This window comes from Zingiber officinale, chromosome 11B, assembly GCF_018446385.1.
Source record: "Zingiber officinale cultivar Zhangliang chromosome 11B, Zo_v1.1, whole genome shotgun sequence".
In the NCBI taxonomy this organism is placed as follows: Eukaryota; Viridiplantae; Streptophyta; class Magnoliopsida; order Zingiberales; family Zingiberaceae; genus Zingiber; species Zingiber officinale.
Genome location: NC_056007.1, coordinates 71,097,228 through 71,103,227, shown reverse-complemented (window position 1 = coordinate 71,103,227; position 6,000 = coordinate 71,097,228).

The following is a 6,000-nucleotide window of genomic DNA, read 5'->3' as shown; positions in this document are numbered from 1 at the left end:
AGGTAGTTCATCTCCTTGAAAATACATGCTACTGTTCATAAATCATGACATGCAATTCATAAAGGGACATAAGTGATTCATCTCTACCCTCAACTCGAGATCTTTAAGGCAACTAAAATATATATAAATTTGCACATGCATGCTACGGTGACATAACTCAAGTAATGGGACTAATGTGCATAGCAATTTAAATGGAAGATTTCTGTGAACAAAACTAGCAATACAAAAAGAATTAGTCCATCTAAATTTCCCTAACACTCTAAAAACAGAATCTTAACAAACTTTTGAAGCAGTGTCCCAAGGTTTCCATTCATCAGCCACCACACACCCGTCACGCATCTCCTTATCGCCTCCCTTCACTATAGCTTTCCTTTTCTTTTATCTGCAGTAAGAGGAAATGCAACTATAAGCAGATGCTTAGTAAGCGCTATCTAAACTCACAAAAACTCAAGTGTGTATGTATATAAAAACTAAAACTGAATGCTTAATGGAATCTAAAACTGAAATATGCTTATAGGAAATCAAAAACTGAAATCTGCAATGCTAAATAATAAGCCGTTCACACTCAACAAAGCCATCAACAAAGATAAATTTGCATGGCTATGAACAGGCTATCCACACCTGTTTACTGGCAATGAAACAATTTTAGGAATGCATACTGAAAGAATAAAACTGCTCATGCTTAGTAAATCTGCAAAAGATGTAGAACTGGTATGAAATTTACGGGTTGTTCTTGCTCGTGGACATGCAAAAGAAATCTGGACTGCACACTTGAATCAAAGTTGTTCCTACTCGGATTTAACAAGGAAATTCTGAAACTGAAATACTAAACTACGCAACGAAGAGACCTAAAACTGCATGTTAAAAATAGCGACAAGAGATCTAGCAGCATGGTTCACACACAAGTTGTTCCTACTAAAGAATTCTGAAGGGAATCAAAACTGCATGTTTAAATAAGCTGCTAAAAGATCTAGCTGGATACTCCCAGGAATAAAGACTGTTCATGTCCAATGCATAGCACAAACACAACTAAAACCTGCTGGGATTTAAAACCTATGTAAAGCTTGTTTCATTTGTTCAAAGCTTATACTTTTATACTTCAAAATAATAATAAATTTCCTCTTGGGCCCAAGCGTAGTACCAAAGCGCGCTCCCTAATAGAGACTGGGGTGGCGAGCCACCAGTCCTACGAGGGTGAAGACCTTGGTCTTACCAGGGCCGAGACTTCGGAATCGGTCACCTGGATTTATTTTTACGACAACCTTGGAAGTCGGGTACTAGCCTCTTAAAATAAAATGCTTATTATCTGGTTAGTACTCCTAACACAAAATGCCTCGGCATTCCTTCGAGCACTTGGCATGCTGCCGATCCCAATTCTGAAATTTGGGAATCCCATTAAGGCCTTGGCCTCTCTTTATTATAGCTACTCATACACCTCTAAAGAGTTTAATAGAACACATATATTCCACATACAAGCAGATCCTAGGGGTTTTATAGAGCAACAGAATTCTTTAAGCATGCTACAGCAGAAATGAAAAGGAGAAGGCAAATCTCGGAACTACTCTTAAACTTCTAACAACCTCAATTCTGTACAGCATGTTCCGGAAGTCAAGAAGGAAAACTAAATCCCTAGCAACCTTAATTCTGTACAGCATATTTCGAAAGTAAAGAAAAGAAAATCGAAGCTCGAAACTACCTTTACTGCAGGTGAGTAACACTTACCTTTGTTCTTGGGCTTACAACCGGAAAAAAATGACTTCTAGGTTTTCGGAGACTTGCAAATTTCGGCAGCTTCTTCACGTCTACGCGTTCTCCTCGACGAGGTGATCGCGATGGTGTGGAAGGCTCTCGGAATTGGTCCTTGGCTGGCCGCCGGAGATGAAGCCCTAGCTCCCTCTTTCTTTTTTTTTCTTCGCCCAAGCAAGAGCGCCGCGCGCAGTCGGTAGGAGGAAGGGTTTAGGTTACGGGAGAATAAGAACTCCCTTCCTCTCTTAACTTATCCCTCTTTATACCTAAGTATTTCTGTTATCCATTACCACGTAAAGTTATTTTCGCCCTCTATTTGATCAGCACGGCCCTGCTGGGTTCTTGGTCATCTGAAAGAACTTAAGGCTTTGCTTAACTAGGGGTCTCCGGTTCGATCCTTGGCCCGGCCCCTTTTTGCCTCAACTTTGTTTCTTTTGGTAAAAATACCAAACGAACTCCGAAAATTACATAAAAATACTCTAAAATTTTCTAAAAATCTCTAGAATATTTCTAAAGCATTTCTAATTATTTATAAGTAATATTAGGACTTGTAATGAGAAAATTTGAGTTGTTACAAAGATGGAAAGGAAGAAATCATTGGAATAGTCGTAGTGTAATTATTTGTTAGTTTATTTTGACTAATAAATTACATTAGTACACTCTGAGTGTATTGAGTAGGACCATTTAAGATAAGTTCTTTTATACTGACTTAATAAAAGAACAAGACCTTAGTTATTATGGAAGTGTGTACTCTTAATCTTAATATAATAACAAACACATATATTTAGTATTTATTTCTTTAACTTATCAAAGGGTGAGATTTAGCTTGATAAATCAATAGGCCCGATAAGTTGGAAAATGAGATTACTTATAGTGTGTGTTGTTGATTATAGAGGAAAACTGTGTCCTAGTTATCTAGGTTGAGAATGTCCCCAAGAGGAGCTCATAAGGATTGTCATGTTAAACCCTACAGGTGGACTTACTCCGACATGACGATAAGGTTGAGTGGTACTACTCTTGGACTAAGACATTAATTAAAGTGAGTTGTCAATAACTCAATTAAATTAATGGACATTCGATATCTTAAACACAGGGAGACTAACACACTCATAATAAGAAGGAGCCCATAATGTAATTTGGGATTGGTGCGGTAGTACAATAATAACTCTCTAGTGGAATGAGTTATTATTGATGAACTTGAGTTGTGTGTTCGGGGCGAACACGGGATACTTAAGCTCGTCGGAAGGCTAAAACCAATTTCTTCTCTAGGTCCCTATCGTAGCCTCAATGAAGCCTTAAATCCACTCATGAAAAGCTCATCTTGGTGTTCAAGAGGGGGTCGGCCCATGGCTTGGTGACCAAGCCATAGGGGCCAGCCACTTACTTCTTAAAGGGGGGCGGCCCTTTGCTTGGTACCCAAGCAAGAAGGGGCTGACCAATAAAATTCAAACTAGGAGGGGTGTTTTGAATTTTTAAAATTTTCTCTTTGTAGATATCTACAAGTTTTAAAAGAGAGATTTTAAAATATAAAACTTTCCTTATTTGAATTAGGTCACATGGTTTAAAAGAAAGTTTAAAAGTTTTAAAATTTTCCTTTTTTAACCATCCTCATGGTTTTTAGAAAAAAGGAAGAGAAGTTTTAAATTTGAAACTTTCTATTTTTGTAACCATGTTAAAAAAAAAAATTAGAAGAGAAGTTTTAAATTTTAAAACTTGGTTTTAATTTTTAAAACTTTCTTTTTTTAATATCCATGTTAGGAAATTAAAATAGAGTTTGTAAAATTTTATAAGAGCTTTTCTATTTTGCTTATAAAATTTTTACAAAAGATTTTATTTCTTTACTCTTAGGGTCGGCCACCCTTGCTTGGTGCCCAAGCAAGGGGCCGGGCAATCAATTTAATCAATGATTGATGATTGAATCAATCAAGAGGAAGGAAAAGGAAAAATAAAAGGGGAAAAGGAAAAACAAGAGGAAGATTTTAATTTTTGTAAAAATCTTTTCCTTATTTGCCTTGGGCAAGTAATATAAAAGAAGGGGAGGGGAGGCTTCATATATTATCAATTCTTATTCTCTTGTTGGAGCTCTTCATTGTGGTCAACCCCTCTCTCTTCTCTTTTCTTTTCCCCTTGCTCTCTTTTATCCCTTGGTGGTGGTCGTGGCCGAATACTAGAGGAGGAGGAGGAGCTTTGGGTGGTGTTCATCTTGGAGGATCGTCGCCCACACGATGTCCAAGAAGAGGCGAGGAATACGGCAGAAGATCTCGAGGTTATTATCATATAAAGAAGAGGTTTAACTAGTAATTATTTTTCACATCATACTAGTTCTTCTTTGTTAGAATTCCAAACACAAGAGGCATATGATTCTAGAATTTCGGATTTGTTTCGAAGTTATTTTTTTTGTTTTTCAAATTTGTGATTCGATTGTTCTTTTCGGTTAAACCTAATGTTATTTTAGGAAATTAAATATTAAATTTCTATTAAAGGCTTTGTCGAGGCAGTGGTGGATGATCTCATACCCAAGAAGACCTAGTGTCTCACCATGTTTGACCTGGGAGTCGATTTTAGAAATAAATATTTAATTAACTTTATAACATAGGTGGATTTGGATCAATAGTGTTAAGTTCCGCTTGCGATCTAAATCTAAACCATCAAGAACAGATAAGTTAAATTTGGAATCAATAATATTAAGTTCCGTTTGCGATTCCTAATTTAATTTCTAAAGAACACAATAGGTTGTTTAGGAAAGGTTCAACACTTGTACAAAATTTTTGTACAGTGGAACTGGTACGATCTTCCTAGGACCAACCAACAGAAGGGACCTCGGAGGCCAAACTCATGAGATAGGATCTGCTCAGGAACTAGATCAGCAACATCAAATTAGAAGAAGGAGAAACTGTTAGACATCTTCACTCAAGAATAAAGGAACTCATCATTGGAATCACGAATCTCGAAGAAAAGGTAAGCAACCGAGATTCACTAAGGTACGTGCTTAATGCATTTCCTAGGACTATTAAATGGGCATCATTAGTAGATGCTTATTATATATCTAAGGATTTAAAATTAAGTACTTTAGAAGAATTATTTTCAACATTTGAAATCCATGAAACAAGATGTGCAGATCTGAAGAAAGAGTCAAAGCACAACATTACTTTAAAGGCAAAAATGGATGAACAAACTTTTGAATCTTCTCTCGATGACGATGAAACGGCACTGATGGTAAGAAAATTTAAAAAGTTATTTAAAACTAAGAAATTTAATCAACTGCAGGGTACAAGAAGAAAAAAAAAGTAAAATGCTACCACTACAATGAAGAACAACATGTAAAAAACAACTGTCCAAAATTAAAGAGCAAGGACAAGGAAAAGAATAAGAAGCCAGCTCAAACCAACAAGCATAGAAATCTCAAAGTGATGTGGGATGAAACGTCGTTCGAATTGGAGATACAAACCTTGAAACTGCCTCCAAGTGTCAACTTTATCAAGGTTGGGTTAACCACCCTACCCATTTTGAGTTGACACTCTCTAACCCATCTAAGGGGTAGAGAATATGCTCCTCGAAACCCAAAATCTATTGGTGCTCCTTGGATGCTCTAGGTACTCACTAGGGATAACTTCCCTAGTTACCTTCTTAATGACCTTTCTAGGCTTCTTAGGAGCCTTGGTCACTTCCTCTACGTTAACTCTAGGGATTGCTTCCCTTGTGACCTTCTTAGTAACTTTCTTGGACTTCTTAGAAGTCTTAGTCACATTAGTCTTGGCAAAAATACTCTTAGGGATAACTTTTCTTGTATTTTTGACTTGACCCCTAGACCTAGGGTTGATTCTATAACTATATGGAATCCTATGGTATGAAGGAACATCCTTCTTGGCTATGGGTTTGTATCCCAAACTTCCATGACCATTGGATGATTCTTGTTGTCCTAAAACTAGGCTTTGATTCTTGGACCCTTGTGTTCCATTTGTGATTTTTCTAAGGGTCCTCTCCAATTTATCAAGTCTTGACTTTAAGACTTGATTTTCTTTCCATAACTTCTCAACCTTAGATTTTTTACTAAAGCCTTGATTTTCCTTTTTCTTAGGCATATATTTTAACCCCTTAGAATTATTGCCTAATTTGTTATCTACTTTTCTAACCTTAGGTTGAGTGGTTTTAGCATGATAAGCTACATAATTTTCCTTAATTCTATCATGCTTCCTATTTTTATGATAAATAGCATTAAAATGATATAAACTAGAACTAGCATGCTTTTTACCA